The sequence below is a fragment of the Balaenoptera ricei genome, chromosome 15, assembly GCF_028023285.1.
Source record: "Balaenoptera ricei isolate mBalRic1 chromosome 15, mBalRic1.hap2, whole genome shotgun sequence".
Classification (NCBI taxonomy): Eukaryota; Metazoa; Chordata; class Mammalia; order Artiodactyla; family Balaenopteridae; genus Balaenoptera; species Balaenoptera ricei.
In genome coordinates, this window is record NC_082653.1 from 41,999,182 (window position 1) to 42,017,649 (window position 18,468).

Consider the following 18,468-nt stretch of genomic DNA (forward strand, 5'->3'; position numbering starts at 1 on the left):
TGCTAAATCTTATGTAATGTAATCCTATACATTAGTCATCTATATCTCATCATCTTTTCCATACTGTATTGCTTAGAAGCAAGTCACGGGTCCTGCCCATACTGAGAGGAGAGCATTTCACAAGGATGTGAACATCAGGTGGTAGGAATCATGGGAGCCACTTAGGAGTCAGTGCACTGCTGGCAGGGGTTGCTGTTTATCCCCCAACATCTATTCTTTGTTTTTCTCCCCTAAGAAATAGAAATCACCTCATTGTTAAATGGATATGTGGTCATCTGGAATAAAGATTTTATTCCTTAGATTCCCTTGTAGTTAGGTATGGCCCTGTGACTAAGTAAAGCAGAGCAGCAAGATAAAAGACTTTGGAACTTTGAGGATTTTGTGAAGTCACCTGTCAGCCTTTGAAGATTCTCTACTCCTGACTTTTTTAATGTGAGACGAAAATAAGCTTTTATTTTGTTTAAACCATTGTTATTTTTGTCTGTCCCTTGCAGCTGAACCTAATCTTAACTGATGTTCTTTTCTATCATCTATTCTCCCCTTTTCTCTTTCCAACAACTCTGCATTTCCATTTTGTGGTGTATGTTGTTTTTTTTTTTTCCAAGAAATTTGAAATTACCCTTAGGTCTAAGTTAAGCTAATCAGCACATTCTGTCTCCTGCTTACAGGGCTGGGACTGTGACCTATGTCACTCTAATCAGAGTTCATCTGAAAATTTTTGCTGAGAAATTGTGACAAAACCTGAATATAGCAATAATTCTTAAGGAGAAACAGACTTTGCCTGACTCTTGAGACTGTTGTTGCTTGACAGAGATGGCTCCGGGGGCATATAAGCAAACTGAACTACTTCATAATAATGGCTGATATTTAGGGAATGGTCTAGAGGAAGCTTTTACCGGAGGTTAGAAATAGCACAGAAAGGAAGACTCTGAGAGAACTGCTCTGAATCCCTGACTGCAGCAGGATTAGTCATGACTGACTCAAGTGGAATTGGGGGTTCCTATTCAGTATGGATCTCAGAGATACTTGTGTAAATGGTGAGAATTGATGTCTCTGTGCCTGTGGATTGATGCAGATGTCACAGGGCGTTAGGATGCTAAAGTGGTTCATCCTTCCTAATCTGTGTATCAGTCTCCATACCAATAGTCTTCATTTTGGGGAAAAGTGGTATTGAATTTATTATAGGATTTTTAGAAAATACCAAAGTAACTATTGCTCACTGTAGTAAGGCGAACTATACAGAGGTGCAGCCTCCTGTGTTTAAAACAGATGCTTCTCTCTTGGGGAGTCTTCTGCTTTCAATCTCCCTTTCACTTACTGCTTTTAGCCTTACATTGATCAAATGTTCATTTTTTAAAAATTATCTAATTCACTACTTTTCATAGCCTTTATTTCAGTAATTACAAGGTTTTAAAATATTTTTGGCCTAGACAAAGAATAAGTTATTAAATCCAAAGCAGATAAAATTGCCCGGCACTTTGGAGACAATGGAAGTAAGGATTCATTAGTCTTTCCCTAGTAGGAACTTAACAGCTAAGTTAGGGGATGAAAGGCTTTAAATAAGTGAATAAGAAGGTGCTAATCATGTATTTAATCAGTTTTTAGTTGGACAGTTACCACCACAACTGTGCATGTAGAAAAAGGGAAGGCAAAGATCTGGAATAGTCCCAGAAGTTTCTTAAAGACAAGCTAGGCCTAGAACTGGACAGGGGAGGACAGAGAAACTTGGGGCTGTCCTGAGAATCCTTGGCATGAAACAGAGAAGCTGTCCCCAGACCTGGCTGAGCTTTCCTTCATCCCACCTCAAATCTAATGGGACAGAATTTCAGGAGTGAGGCCTGGGTAGCTGTATTTTTAACAAGCTCTTCAGATAATTCTTTCTGAAAACTGGCATTTATTTAGGAATTTCTGAAAAGCAGAAAGTGTGCCTTATTATTATCACAGCTGCTTGGGAATTAATTTGGGAACACACTTCATGACTGAAGAACTTTCAAAAAATCAAAGGTCATATTCATAGTTGATTGGTATATTAGTTATATTCATTAAAATCATGTATTTGTACATGACTTGCTGTTCTCTTAATCCTTCCTAAAATTTTTAAGTCATTAATTTGTACAAGTTTTATCAAAAAGGAAAGAAGTAATCAGAGTCCACAGAAGTAACCTTTCCTCACTTCATTTCATTAGTTCATTTCTTTGACGCACACTGGATAAGGCTGGAGGCAAGAAATTTAGAGCAGAGCATTCGTCCAGCCCTAGGGGATTTTAGGGAGATGATATGAATTAAATACAAATAAATATAATGCATAAAAAAAGTTGCAGGGGAGGGAGTGATTACTTTATTTATTTAAAATATTTATTATTTATTTATTTATTTATTTATTTATTTTGGCTGTGCTGGGTTTTAGCTGTGGCACACGGAATTTTTGTTGCGGCATGCAGGATCTTTAGTTGCAGCATGCGGACTCTTAGCTGCAACATGCATGTGGGATCTAGTTCCCCGACCAGGGATCGAGCCTGGGCCCCCTGCATTGGGAGCGGGGAGTCTTACCCACTGGACCACCAGGGAAGTCCTGGAGTGATTACTTTTAGCCTTGGGAATTTGGGAATCTTTTGTGGAGCAATTTGAGCTTGAAATTTGTACTTAATATGTAGGTAAGATATGAACATTTTGATAAAAGATGTTCTAGACAGATGATCCAACATGAACAAATACATCTGGATTTTCATTTTCAAATAAAATTTGAAAATGCACCTTTTAAAAAGTGTGTATATATATGCATACACACACACACACACACACATACACACACATATTTTTGAAATGTGATTCTGCTTGATTTTGATGGAATGACCATTAAATACACATTTTGAAAAAGAATGTGTGGCTTCCAAATGGAGAAAGTCTTGCCCTTTGTTTTACATCTAGTGCAATACATGTTGAATGAGTCATATGAGTTTTGCAAAATTGCTAAATATATATTAAGTATATATATGGTATATTATATATGTACCATAAAAAGGGGAAAACTTAGGATCATATAAGTAAAATAAGCATGTTGAAAATCCTGAAGGGCAGAAGGCAAGTAGCACAACTGAGCTGCTACCTGTACCTCCACACCCATCACACCCTGTCAACTTACCACACATAAGTACTGAATAAGTACTGCATTATTTCTGCAGAGAGATCAGATACCATTTAACACCCTGAATAAAATCTGTCTCTCAAATTTTGGGAATGTACTTTTAATGCTTGCCTAAGCATTATTTTATTTACTTTCTCTTTACCTATTGTCTTACATGTCTTAGGTTGGGTTCCTAGGAACCTGACCCTGAGATGGGAATTTTTATGCAAGTGGTTTATTGAAATAGTGCTATCGAGAGAATCCTGTAAGAGAGTGAGGGAAGTAAGATAGGACCCGGGGACAGCTAGGCTGAGATGTAGTTTTACCCGAAGTCTAGTCGTGATCTGAGCCTACTGGAACTCTGAAGCAGGGATAGCATCTTGGAGGCAAAGGGACTTAGTCCTTGTATTCCTCTCTTTCTTATTCAGTGTAAAGTTATCCTTGGAGGGATGGCTTAACTTCCCAGAGAGGAAGCTCACAGAGGCTGGGGACATTTCTCAGAAGAAGAGTGCTTTTGTTAGCAGCCAATACCTACAACAAGTAGGAGAAGGGTACAGATAAAGGGCACTAGTTTTTTTTTTTTTTTTTTTTTTTGGCCGTGTTTGGTCTTTGTTGCTGCACGTGGGCTTTTCTCTAATTGTGGCAAGCGGGGGCTACTCTTCATTGCAGTGTGTGGGCTTCTCATTGCGGTGGCTTCTCTTGTTGCGGAGCATGGGCTCTAGGCGCATGGGCTTCAGTAGTTGTGGCGCGTGGGCTTCAGTAGTTGTGGCTCGTGGGCTCTAGAGCACAGGCTCAGTAGGTGTGGTGCATGGGCTTAGTTGCTCCGCTTCATGTGGGATCTTCCCGGACCAGGGCTTGAACCTGTGTCCCCTGCATTGGCAGGCGGATTCTTAACCACTGCGCCACCAGGGAAGTCCCAAAGGGCAGTAGTTTTTAACTGGAGTCAGTTTTGTCCCTGAGAGATGAGAGACGTTTGGCAATGTTTGGAGATAATTTTGATTGTCACGGCTCAGATAGAGAGGTAGTAGTGGTGTTGCTACTGGCATCTAGTGGGTAGAAGTCAGGGATGTTCCTAAACATCCTACAATGCACAGGGCAGCCCCTTTACCACAAAGAATTATCCAGTCCAAAATGTCAGCAGCACCAGGCTTGAGAAACCCTATGCAAAGGGAATCTGAGCAGAACACCAGCAGTGACTACTACACCTTCCTTTCCATGTATGCTATTCTGTGTAAACTGCAATAGTAGGAACCATTCTTACTTGGACCATATCAAGGAAAAAAAAACAATCAAAACCCTCATCCATCCATCCATCCATCCATTTACTTATTCATGCATGCATTTATTCAGTAGGTTGATTCATCAAGTAATTATTGAACGCCTATTATGATCGGGTACTGGGCCAGGTAGTGGGGCTATAGGGATAAGTATAACATGGCCTCTGCTGTCAGGAAGCTCAGAAAACAAGAAGTGGGAGATATCACATTCTAGTGGCTTTGTCAAATGTAAAAGAGAGAATACACATTAACACAGGTTGCATGTACTAACCAAAACATAAATATTTCAATCATTTACCCAATACATATTATTTATTATTAATGATCTACTATATAACAGGAGCTATTCTAGGCACTGGAGATATAGCAGTGAACAATATGGAAAAAATACTTTGCCATCAGTGTCTATAATCCAGTGGGAAGAATAGCTCATAAACATTCAAACAAACAAATATATAAATAATAAAATTTTAAATAGAGATAAGTGCTATGAAGAACCCAGAAGAAACAAGTGGGATGGAGGGCTGTGGTAGGAGTTGTGGGCACCATATTTTAGTAAAGGTGATCAGAGAACACACCTTTGAAGGGATGACCATTCAGGTGAAACCTTATTGATGAGAGGAAGTCAGCCATGTGAAGTTCTGGGGAAAGAGGAAGGTCTATATCAGGAAGAGGAAGATGCTTGGTCTTGTTGAGGAACCAAAAGACCAGCGTAGCTGCATCAGAGGGCATGAGCGGGGGTGAGGAATGAGTTCAGAGAGGAGAGGGGCCAGATGATGCAGGGTCCCCTAGACCAGTAAAAGAGTTTGGATTTTAATCTAATTACAATGGAAATCCATTGGAGGTTTTTAAAGCAGAATGGTGGCATGATGTGAATTATTTTTTGAGATGATTTTTTTGGGAGACGTTTGATGGTACCGCAAGGAGTTTCCTGCAGTAATTCAGTGGAAGATAATGATCACCAAGAGGGACATTGTGCGCCCGCCTGCAGTGTCTCCCAACTTGTCTTTCCCTGTTATCTTATACCTTCACTTTACTGGGTAAAACATCTACCACCAAAGAATGTGGAAATATTGAAATATATTTAACATGTCACTTTTTCTAACAACACTGCACTATTTCTGAAGAAGGGAATGGATATTATGTTTGAGCTTTAAAGAGCAGTGAAGCATTCATTTTGCTGTGTCCCAAAGGTGGATACGTTTTTAGAAAGAGGAAACCCTTCAGATTAGTGAGTTAAGACATTAGCTACCTAAAATTTATTCGGAATCTCTTCCGAAACAAATCAAATCACTTTCAACTTTTTAAATATATATAGTTCTTTACTTTGCATGATGAAGCAGCATAGGATGAACAATCAGTCATTGAATAATTTCTTTCCTCTGTGTGTGTAGCACAGTGACTAGAGGATTGAATTTCTCTTAAGATATAAATAAAAGGACTGCTAGATGAAGAGTTTCTAGAATGATTTTTGAGAACAGCTTGCAACCCAGGGTTTACAGCCTAATTACAGTCTTCTCACAGACCTTTGGTGAGAAACAAGCGTCAGTGTAGTCTTGCCTTGAGTTTGAATGACACTATTTTGTCATTCTCTCTAAATGTTTATTCTGGTGTTCATGGAAAACAGCATGTAAAATGCATTCTTTTATGTGTTGGTAGCTAATAAAATTTCTGATAAATTAATAGGAATCTTGACAAAAGCCCAAAGGAGCTGGAATATTTTATGGAGATATTTTGTAGACAAGTAGTTTATTTAAAAATTAGCTAATGCATCATATATATGAAATCTATATCATATATAATTTAAATATATGTTTAATATATTAAAATATATAAAGTATATTTTATATGTATATAAGGTATAGTGGCAACCAGCATTATTTCACTAATAAAGAGTGGGCATTCTTTTGGTAGAATCTTCCCTTTTGAGACATATTTTCAAGGCTTATATATTATAAATTTGGCTAAAGACAGAGCTCTTTTAAGTTGATTTTTTAAATGACATGAATGTTTAGCAAGATTTGTAATTGCTCTAAATGTCTATTTATAAATGAAAATGAGTAAGCAAGTTTCCTTTTTTAGTATAACCCTGGCAATTTATTACTGTCTCATCTAATTATAAACCCAGTAGTACCTGTTTCTGACCCATAATTACTTTATAGTGCTGAGATTTATTTAAATGCATGATATGACAGAACTGTCTTTGGTCAGAGAAATAGGGGTTGTGTTGTAATTTATATCCACGTCACATTGTAGTAGTTCGGCTAGTTGTTAGTCTACATAGCTTCCTAAACTCCTTTTTTTTTTTGGTGAGTATGCTGGTGCAGTTGACTATATCGGTGTGATTGCCTTTATTATCTAAGTGCCTTCCATTTTGTAGTCCTAATTTACAAATAGGGAAAGTATCATGCCCTAATTTTTAAAATAAAAACCTGAAGGAGCATATCAGAAAAAAAAATAACATGTTGAAAACCCTTTCTTTCCGTAAGTGGTCAAGAGGCAATTTAAGATTTGTATGTCAATTTCTGCTTTTCCAAGTCAGGTGATATCAAGTGTGCTTTAAAATGGTCATAATTGCCCTATAGGTTATCCAGATGTATTTTGTCAGAGCTGTAACTTGAACGGACCTTTTGAATGTATGTTTCTTCCTCCCACCGACACGCTACTGGATGATAAAGTTTTATTGCACATGTTACTGTCTCCTAGATCATTAGCTTCCAGTATTCAGGAATTGTAAAAACTCATTAGTATGCTGGGCTCTGGTGCCAGGTCAGACAGAATTTTGAGGTCCTATTCTTGGCCTGTCAGTTACTCAGACTGATGGTACCTGTACAGCAATAGAATAGTTTTATAATCCATCCTGATTCAACCTGATGGTATCATCTATCTATATGGAAACCTAGCTAGATGGACATGGAAATAAACATGGATTTTCCTACCCTATAGCTGGAACCATGCTCATCAGTGTGACTCATAGTTACAGTGACAGCACTTTCTAGAACTGTTTTGCAACCTTGCCTGTAGACTGTGACTCAAGAGTTTGAACAAATTCTCATATTTATAAGCATGTTATACGTAATGCCTAGGGTGCAGCCACCTTGGAAAAACTTTTTATCATCTACTAAATTTGAAGTTATGTATATCTAGAGACTCAGCAATTCTATTCCCACATGTATACCCAGCATATTTATGCATGCTTCTGTGCACTTAGAGACATGTACAAGAAGTTCTTAGCTGCATTATTCACAATAGTGCAAAACTCAAAACAACCCATATGTCCATCAGCAGTAAAATGGATTAGTATATTTTGGTAGATTTGTATAATGTAACAGTATATTCTGGTAAAGATGAAGAAGTTACATGTATAAATAACAAAGATGAATCACACAAGTATAATGTTTGCTTGAAAGAAGTCAGACATAAAAGAATACATGGTAGGTGATTCCATTTGTGTAAAGTTCAAAAACAGGCAAAACTGAACCAAAGTATGAAGAGGTGCAAATGTAGATAAACTATTAAGCAAAACAAGGAAATGATAACCATAAAAGTAATGATAGGAATAACTTTTAGGCAAGGGTTGTGATTATGAAGAAGCAAGTGAAGAACATCCAGGAGGCCGACAGTGTTCTTTTTCTTCACCTGGATGGTGGTGTAAACATATTCACTTTACGATCATCCATTAAGCTGCTCGATTATGTTTTATGCACAAAAAATGTGATTTGTATTTCACAAATTAAAAAAAAAACCCTGAATATAACTACTTAACCCTGGGACTGTTCTGAGTATTAATATTTGTAAAGTACCTTGTAGAGTAGACAGATAACATTATTTGCAGAAACCTCTGAACAGAAAGCAGAGGCACCTGACCCAAGATTTAATTTTTTTGCACAGACTCGCTTTTGATATATACAGAGAGGTGTTGATTAATTGAGATTCTCATTATTATCAGTCCTACATTTCATATTCTGTGTTAGACTCCCAAATTTATTCAAAGAAATTCAAAAGAATAATGTAGGATTATAATACACACAGGTGCAATGTATCATATCTGAATCATGCCTTGGAGATGCCAGTGCAGCTTCTCTAGCACCTTCACACATAGTTTTTTTTTTTTTCTTTTTTTTTTTTTACCTATTTTAAAGTTTTCCCAAATCATAAAAATGAGATTGCTGGTAGTTTGAGAGAAACTTATCCACAGCTTTTACAGGGAAGAAATTGATTTCACATGGAAGTAAAACATAAATTTACTAATGATAACAGCTAACGTTTGTTATACCGTCTCTATTTGAGAGCTTATGTGTACCACACAGTCTGTTATGTGTGCATGCTTGCATTATCGCATGTGCATCTCACAACTACTCGCTGAGGTTGCATACTAATATTATTCTCATTCTAGAGGTGAGGAAACTGAGATTCAGATGGGGGGTTGAAAATTGGTCTAAGTCCAAAGCCCATGCTTTTTACTGCTTGAATGTATACCTCATAGTGGATTCATTTAGTTCACGAGTGCAAAACAAATCAAACATTCTTTTATTGTTTAATGGTACATTTAATTCAAATGGAAAATTTAAAGAGTTGACAGGCTCTTCATTCCTGTCCCACTGATGTTCTTTATGCATCTTTGAGGCCTCCTTGGCCAAGTACTTATGTTTTTAAGTAAAATTCAAAGCAAAGATGGTCAAACTACATATCTCAAGGACTGGTTCAGTTTTAGACTACATTTCTGGACTTATGTCTGAGACTCAGCTGGACCAGTTTCAGAGCCCCTCTTACGTTTTACATATCCAATTTCTGTCTTACCTATAAGCGGTCATTGAATAAAAGACCCTGGTGTAATGCAGGAGTAATGGGACAGACAGAAGAAATAGGTGAAGGTTTGTAGTATGCCACCATGTTGCACAGGCTTTTATTTGAAAAATGTATCCATTGTTAGGATGTATAATTTTGCCTAAAGAAATGAGATGACTATAAGGAAAAGCTTTGGCAATTTTCTTAATAGCTAAGATCTACTGAGCACTTAATATGTTTCAGGCACTGTTGCAAAGACTTTACAAATCCGACGATGTATGTATTCTTATTCTCCCCATTTACAGAAGGGAAATAGAGGCACAAAGAAGTTAGCTAACTTGTCCAAGATCACACACTTAGTAAGTGGTAGGTTGAGGATTTGAATTGAGGAAGGCTAATTTTAGAACTCACATATGAACCACTGTATGGCACTGCCTCTTCTTGAGTTGAACAGAGATTTGGATGTGAACATACTCTATATTAAGAAGAAAATGAAAGGACATCAAGTATTGTGGCATAATTCATCTTTTGATTTATTTTAAGTGGAACTATCTGCAGAGGAAGAAAGGCATTTATGGTTTGATTGCCTTATAGTCCATAAGACAGTAAATCTCCTAGTGTAGGTTTATCACACTGCCAAGCATTTGTGAACTCTTTTCATGAACCCCCTTAGTGAGTAGAGATCAAGTGCCAAAGAAATGTTCTTTTGGATTTCCTTAAAGTAATGTTATGAAATGAATGGTGACCAGATGTATTGGTCCCTTGTCATTCCTTGCTCAAAAAAATGACCTTTGTATGTCTTGATTCCAACTTCTCTTTTAAAAACAGGATGTTTTTATTTTACCAAAGATTCAAAATGGAAAAGTTATATTGTTTTCCCCTTAAATCATTATACATATATTTTATTTACTAAGATATTTTGGGATTTTTTTATCTCACATGTTTTCATCTTCTGAAATAGGTATGGAGTTTAATGTATACAACATTGGTTTCTGGAACTCAATTTGTATTGATTTACAAAATATGAATTTTATTTTAATTCAGATCTTCTATGGGTAACTGTCATGAAATCTGTGAGTTCTTTTAACTTCTTTTTTTTTCTTTTTTATAAGGTTATTTATTTTATTTTATTTTTGGCTGTGTTGGGTCTTTATTGCTGCACGCGGGCTTTCTCTAGTTGCCGAGAGCGGGGGCTACTCTTCGTTGCAGTGCACGACTTCTCATCGCGGTGGCGTCTCTTGTTGCGGAGCACGGGCTCCAGGCACGCGGGCTTCAGTAGTTGTGGCTCATGGGCTCTAGAGCGCAGGCTCAGTAGTTGTGGTGCACGGGCTTAGTTGTTCCATGGCATGTGGATCTTCCCGGACCAGGGCTCAAACCCGTGTCGCCTGCATTGGCAGGCGGATTCTTAACCACTGCGCCACCAGAGAAGTCCCATTAACGTCTTCTTTTTAAATTAAGTCTTTTTCTTGTAACAGTGTACCTGTATTTCTTTGGATAGATGGAAGAACTATGTGTAGAAACTGTATTAGTTTTCTATTACTTTGTAATTACTGAACATTTAGTAGCTTAAAACAACACACATTTATTATCTTAAAGTTCTGTAAATCAGAAGTCTTTCAGGCTTGACTGGGTTCTCTGCTCAGAGTATCAGAAGGTTAAAATCACAGCATCAGTCCGCTGGGCTTTTATCTGGAGATTCAGGGGAAAGAAATCTGCTTCCACGATCATTCAGATTGTTGGCAGAATTCAGTTCCGTGTGGTTGTTGGACTGAGTTTCCTGTTTTCTTGCTGATTGTCAACAAGGAGCCATTTTGAGCTCTTTGTGGCCTCTCCATTTTCAAGGCCAGCAATGGTACATTATATCCTTCTCTATCTTGTGAGCTTTCTGATGTCACTTCCACCCACACTCAAAGTGGTGGGTTATTATACAAGAGTGAAAGTCAGTGGAGACCATTCTTAGAATTCTGCCTACCATAGAGAGATAGCAAAGTATTTATGATTTTGGTATTGCCTTGAGATTTGATACTGATAGAGCACTTGAAATAGGCAACTTGCTTTACCTGAGTGTTTTAATATCCTTCCACCTATTGATTTCTTAAAAGGAACATGTTGGTTTGTATAAGTTTTTTTAAATTTATTATTCCCTTTCCATATATTAGAATCCAGACTTGGAAATCATCTCAAAATTGGTGAAAAGTGTTTATTTCTCCTGCGTTCACTGAAATATTGTTAAACATTTAGTAAAGGAGGTGATAAGTAGCCTAACTCTGATTCCAAACTTCCTTCCTCTGATATGTCAGTGGAGAGTTAGAGCCACTTACTGTGGCTTTAATTTATGGTAAAGGCAGAACATGTTGTGAATGAATTGAATTTCACAGAAAACTTATCTTTTCAGTTTTCTTGATTTAGAGAACATAGCTTTGCTGTGGGACATTTGTGCAATGAAACCTATCTATTTTCATGCCTACCTCAAATCTTATCCCACCAGCCATTTCCCAGTAGAAATGCCCCAGTCCTCAAGAAAGAAGCAAGTACAGAGGGATGAGTTAATCTTTTTCCTTGCCTGACTCTGACTACAGAGAGACCTTGCAGGTTTCCACATGCACCAGAGAGCTTACTTTCCCAAGGTGGGTGGTCACATCCACAGTGGTCATACCTCTCATATCCTCTCTGGAAAGCCACAGTGCTGATCAATGTCCAGAAGAAAAGAAAAGTTGTCCTCAAGGTATAAGACCTCACAGCTACCTCAGCTCATCTTTGCTCTATTTGACTTTCATTCATTGAAAAGACAGATTGTGAACAGAATATACATCCTGCATGTACTTTCTAATCTCTGAATCTCTCACCTGACGCCACCATTTGAGGATTCAGCAGACCCCTGTTTCTTTTATAACTGGTGCTTAATATGCATCAAACTTGTTTCTTTTTTAAAATTTATAGCCTTTTCAGTTCAGTACAGTCTCAAATATTTTTTTAATGAGTCAAACATCCCAGTTAATTTAAAGACATTTCAGCAGAACAAAATTTTAAAGTACATTGGGGGTCCTTCTAATGAAGGATAGGGGTCAGCTATGTCACAGTCCCTTCTATGATTCTTTTGTATGAATTCAAAATCTACATTGATGCCCCTTGAAATACCATGACTTCTTGGCTTTATAACTCCAGTCTTTTATCATTTATCAGAATCACTATATTTTGAGATTCTTCATGGTTCTGCACTACTCTTTTTTATTGAGGTAACATTGGTTTGTAACTTTATGTTTCATGTGTACAACATTATATTTTGACTTCTATATACGCTATAGCATACTCACCACCAAAAGTTTAGTTTCTATCCTTCACCATACAGTTGACCCCCTTAACCCATTTTGCCCTCCCCCACATCCCTTTTCCTCTAGTAAACACTATTCTCTGTATCTATGTGTTTGTTTTGGTTTTGTTTTTTAAAAATATTACATGTATGAGTGATATCATATGGTATTTGTCTTTCTCTGTCTTATTTCACTTAGTATAATGCCCTGGAGATCTATCCATGTTGTTGCAAATGACAAGATTTAATCACTTTTTGTGGCTGAGCAGTATTCCATTGTATGTATATATCACATCTTTATCCATTCCTTTGTTGATGGGTACTTACATTGATTCCATAACTTGGCTATTGTAAACAATGCTGTGGTGAATATGGGGTGCATATATCTTTTCCAGTTAGGGTTTCCATATTCTTTAGACAGGTACCCGGAAGTGGATATCTGGATCACATGGTAGTTCTATTCTTAATGTTCTGTGGAGTTTCCATACTATTTTCCATAGTGGCTGCACCAATTACAATTCCCACCAATAGTGTTTGAGGGTTCCCTTTTCTCCACATCCTCTTCAATACTTGTTATTTCTTGCCTTTTTGATAGTGGCCATTCTAACAGGCATGTAATGATATCCCATTGCAGTTTTGATTTGTATTTTCCTAATAATTAGTGATGTTGAACATTTTTTTTCATGAGCCTATTGGTCATCTGTATGTCTTCTTTGGAAAAATATTTATTCAGATCCTCTTCTGATTTTTTAAATTGGGTTATTTGGATTCTTTTTGTTGTTGGGTCGTATGAGTTCTTTATATATTTTGGATATTAACCTCTTATCAGGTATATGATCTGCAAATATCTTCTCCCATTCAGTAGGTTGTCTTTCCATTTGGTTTATGGTTTCCTTTGGGTGCAGAATCTTTTAAGTTTTATATAGTCCCATTTATTTGTTTTTGCTTTTGTTTCCCTTGCCTGAGAAGACATATCTAGAGAGATACTGCTAAGACCAATGTAAAAGAGCTTACTGCCCATGTTTTCTCCTAGGAGTTTTACGGTTTCAAGTTTTACATTTAAATCTCTATTCCATTTTGAGTTTATTTTTGTATGTGGTATAAGAAAGTGATACAGTTTCATTCTTTTGCACATAGCTGTCCAGTTTTCCCAATACCATTTATTGAACTGACTGTCTTTTCCCTACTGTATATTCTTGGCTCCAGTGTCATAATTTAAGTGATCATATGAACATGGGTTCATTTCTGAGGTCTTTATTCTGTTCCATTGATCTATATGTCTGTTTCTGAGCCACTTACATACTGTTTTGATTACTATAGCTTTATACTACAGTTTGAAATCAGGGAGTGTGATATCTCCAGCCTTGTTCTTTTTTCTTAGGATTGCTTTGGCTATTTAGGGTTTTTTGTGGTTCCATATGAATTTTAGGATTTTTTGTTCTATTTCTGTGAAAACTGTCATTGGGATTTTGATAGGGACTGCACTGAATCTGTAGATTGATTTAGGTAATATGGACATTTAAAAAATGCCTAGCCCTTGGGCATGGAATATCTTTCTATGTTTTTGTGTCTTCTTCAGTTTCTTTCAACAATGTCTTATACTTTTCAGTGTACAGGTCTCTTACCTCCTGGTTAAATTTATTCCCAGGTATTTTACTTTTTTTGTTGTAATTGTAAATGGGGTTATTTTCTTAATTTCTCTTTATGCTAGTTTGTTGTTTTATTGAAATGCAACAGATTTTTGTAAACTACAATTTTACTGTATTTGTTTACTATTTCTGATAGTTTTTGGGTAGAGTCTTTAGGGTTTTTAATATATAAAATGTCATCTGCAAATAGTTACACTTTAACTTTTTCTTTTCCAATTTGTATTCCTTTTCTTTCTTTCTTTCTTTTTTTTTTGCACAATTGCTCTGTCTAGGACTTCTAATACTGTGTTGAATAAGAGTGGTGGGAGTGGGCATCCTTGTCCTGTTCCTGATCTTATTAGTAGATCTTTCAGTTTTTCACCATTGAGTGTGATGTTAGCCTGGGTTTGTCATATGTGGCCTTTATTATGTTGAGGTACATTCCTTCTATACTGATTGATGTTGTTCAAATGAATGTTGAATCTTTTCAAATGCTTTTTCTTTATCTATTGAAATGATCATATGATTTTTATCCTTCATTTTGTTAATGTGGTGTATCACATTGATTGATTTGTACATGTTGAATCACCCTTGCTTCCCTGGAATAAATCCCACTTGATCATTGTGTATGATCCTTTTAATGTTTGTTGAATTCTGTTTGCTAATATTTTCTTGAGGATATTTGCACCTATGTTCATGAAAGATATTGGCGTATAGTTTTCTTTTCTTGTGTTGTTCTTGTCTGGTTTTGGTATCAGAGTAATATTGGCCTTATAAAATGAGTTAGGAAGCATTTCTTCCTCTTCAGTTTTTTGGAAGAATTTGTGAAGGATAGGTATTAACTCTTCTTTGAATGTTTGGTAGAATTCACCAGTGAAGCCGTGTGGTCCTGAACTTTTGGTTTTTGGTTACTGTTTCAATCTCTTTACTAGTGATTGGTCTTTTCATGTTTTTTTATTTCTTCCTGATTTAGTCTTGGAAGGTTATATGATTGTAAGAATTTATCCATTTCTTCTAGGTTGTCCAATTTGTTGTCATATAGCTGTTCATAAGTCTCTTATAATCCTTTGAATTTCTGTGATGTCTGTTATAACTTCTCTTTGGTTTCTGATTTTATTTGAGCTTTTGCTCTTTATTTCTTAGTCTGGCTAAAAGTTTTCAATTTGTTTGTCTTTTCAAAGAACCAACTCTTAGTTTCACTGATCTTTTCTATTATCTTTTATAGTCTCTATTTCATTTAATTCCACTCTGACTTTTATTATTTTCTTCCTTCTACTGACTTTGGCCTTTGTCTTTCTTTTGCTAGCTCCTTTAGGTGTAAGGTCAGATTGTTTATTTGAGATTTTTTTGTTTCTTGAGGTAGGTCTATATTGCTATAAATTTTCCTCTTAGTACCACTCTTGCTGCATCCCATAGAATTTAGTATGTCATATTTTCATTTTCATATGTCTTAGGTATTTTTTTATTTCTCCTTTGATTTCTTCATTGACCCAATAGTTGATCAGTAGCATGTTGTTTAGTCTCCAAATTTTGTGATTTTTTTCCAGGTTTCTTCTTGTGGTTGATTTCTAGTTTCATACCATTGTGGCCAGGAAATATTCTTGATATGATTTCAATTTTCTTAAATTTATTGAGACTTGTTTTGTGTCATGGCATATGGTCTCTCCTTGAGAATGGTTCATATGCACTTGAGAAGAATGTGTATTCTGCTGCATTTGGATGGAATGTTCTGTATAAAACTTTTAAGTTCATCTGGTCTAATGCTTCATTTAAGGCTGCTGTTTCTTTGTGGACTTTCTGTCTTTATGATCTATCCATTGATGCAAGTAGAGGTGTTAAAGGTTCCTGCTATTATTGAGTTGCTGTCAGTTTCTCCCTTTAGGTCTGTTAATAGTTGCTTTATATATTTTGTTGTTCCTATGTAAGGTGCATATATATTAATAAGTCTTATGTCATCTTTATGGATTATTCTTTTTAACATTTTATAATGTCCATTTTTGTCTCTTGTTACCTTTTTTGGCTTGAAGTCTATTTTGTCTGATATGAGTAAGACTACCCCTGCTTTATTTTGGCTGCCATTTGCTTGGAGTATCTTTTCACTTTGAGCCTATGTTTGTCTTTAGAACTGAGATGAGCCTCTTGGAGGTGTCGTATAGTTGGATCTTCTTTTTGATCCAGCCAGCCACTTCGCATATATTGATTGGTGAATTCAATCCATTTACATATTGTGTAATTATTGATAGATGAAGACTTAATACTGCCATTTTATGTTTTGGTTGTTCCATAGCTCCATTTTTCTTTTTTCTTGTGTTTCTGTCTGCCCTTTTTTTGGTGGTTTTCTATGATTTTTTATCTCAGTCTCCTCTGTTTTTATGTTTTGTGGTTACTATGAGGTTTCTATAAAACATCTTAGAGATAAAATAGTCCTTTTTCTGTTGATAGCAGCTTACCATCATTTGCCTATACAGGTTCTGTCCTTTTCCTCTTCCCTCTTTATGTTTTTGTTGTCTCACATTATCCCTTTTTGTGTTGTGAGTTTGTTACCAAATCAAAGCAGCTATAGTTATTTTTACTGCTTTTTTTCCTTTAACCTTTATGCTATGATCAAGTGTTTAACAACCTATTCTGTTAGAGAGTTGCAATTTTCTGATTCTGTCTATTTATCACCTCACTCAAAGTTTTATGTACTTTTGCTTTTTCATTTCAGGTAGAAGAGCTCCTTTCAACATTTCTTGTAAGGCAGGTCTAGTGGTGATGAACTCCTTCAGCTTTTGTTTGTCTGGGAAAGCTTTTACTTCTCTTTCATATCTGAAGGATAACTTTACTGGATAGAGTAGTCTTGGCTGACAGTTTTTAATCTCTCAATATTTTGAGTATGTCATTCTACTCTCTCCTGACCTATAGAATTTCTGTTAAGAAATCTATGGTAGCCTAATCATTTATTTCTTTATCTCTTTTACTAGGTCATAAATTTTCTGAAGACACACTGTATTTTTTATTTGTATATTGCTCAAGGTTTGCCACCTAGCATATCATAATCACTCAATAATTTTTTTTCTTGTATGAAAGCATGAATTTGAAATCTGCTTCTGCCATTAAGCATTTTAATTCTACATCTAAGATACAATTATTGGTAGGAAGGCTTTGTGTATCATTATTCAAGTTATTAGTAAAAAGCTTGAAAAATTTCAGCTTGAGGACAGAGTCCTGTGATGTGCTATTAGAGATCTCTCTCCAGGATGTTGCTGATCAGTTTGGGGTTTTGTTATTCAGTCTAATAACATTACTATGCAGCTTGGGGTTCTCCATCTGGTCCTGGAGGATATAATTAAAAAGTGTTAAATGCTTTACTGAAATCATGATCAGATGAAAATTACACAGGAGTGTACCTCACAATAAGACAAATTTTGACATAAGGCAATTGGCAATTGATACTTGAAGTGTCTGCAAGCCAGCTCCTCATTCTCAAACAAGGATAAGCTAAATTTCTTATCCTGTAGGGAAGAGGACAAGTCATGGAGGGGAGCAAAACAACAGTCAGATAGATCTTAAAGAGCAGAAAGTCTGAGAGTGAACATGGCCCTAATATTCTCTCCTCGTATTGGGTTGACAAAATGAAGGTCAAATAAATAGGAAGCCCCTGAATTGCTGGAACTATCCCAGAGGTGCCAGTTAGTCAAAGTCTCACATGCCCCTTGGATATTTATGCTACATGGGCAAATACAACTAACCAGCAGCAAATCAATAGTTGGACCTGAGTTGGATATTGTTGGATTCCTACAGCTGGAACCTAGCCATTCTGTCTTACTCAAAGTGTGTGTGGTCCATGGACCACACACACGCACACACACACACACACACACACACTATTGACTATTGAGAGGAAAGGAAGAGGATTTTATGAATCAGAGAAGGAGGTAAAGTCCAAGTGTACATGTTAGGGAAGATATTGATAGTTGCTTACCATGAATTTGAAAATTTTAGCACAAAATTTGAGAATGAGATACCCTCCCCGTTAATGTAATAAACTTGACATAAAGTTTGAAATCTTAATATTGATTCAAGATTCACCCCTTTGCATGTGTGCTTCTGAATTTTAGTGAGGAATGTGAAAGACACTTGAATCTTGTCCTAAACTGATCATCTGGGTACATGAGGGACAGGCACTTCGAAGAAATTTGGCTTTTTTAAAAATTAAGTTGGAGGATTATGTGGGCTTCTTCTGCTCATCTTTTCTTTAAATAAAATTGTAGGAATTATCCAGGTGTTTTCATTGATTTGAGAAACTATGTTTTTTGGATATAGTCTAGAATAACAATTGTCAAGCTCCTTTTAGAGCTA

At 36.3% G+C, this 18,468-nt stretch overlaps 1 protein-coding gene across 2 annotated transcripts in view; it reads left to right on the plus strand.

Annotated features, from left to right (window-relative positions):
* Positions 1-18,468, plus strand: part of MACROD2 (mono-ADP ribosylhydrolase 2) — a 1,976,756-nt gene that overhangs the window by 275,782 nt on the left and 1,682,506 nt on the right. The window lies entirely within an intron of this gene.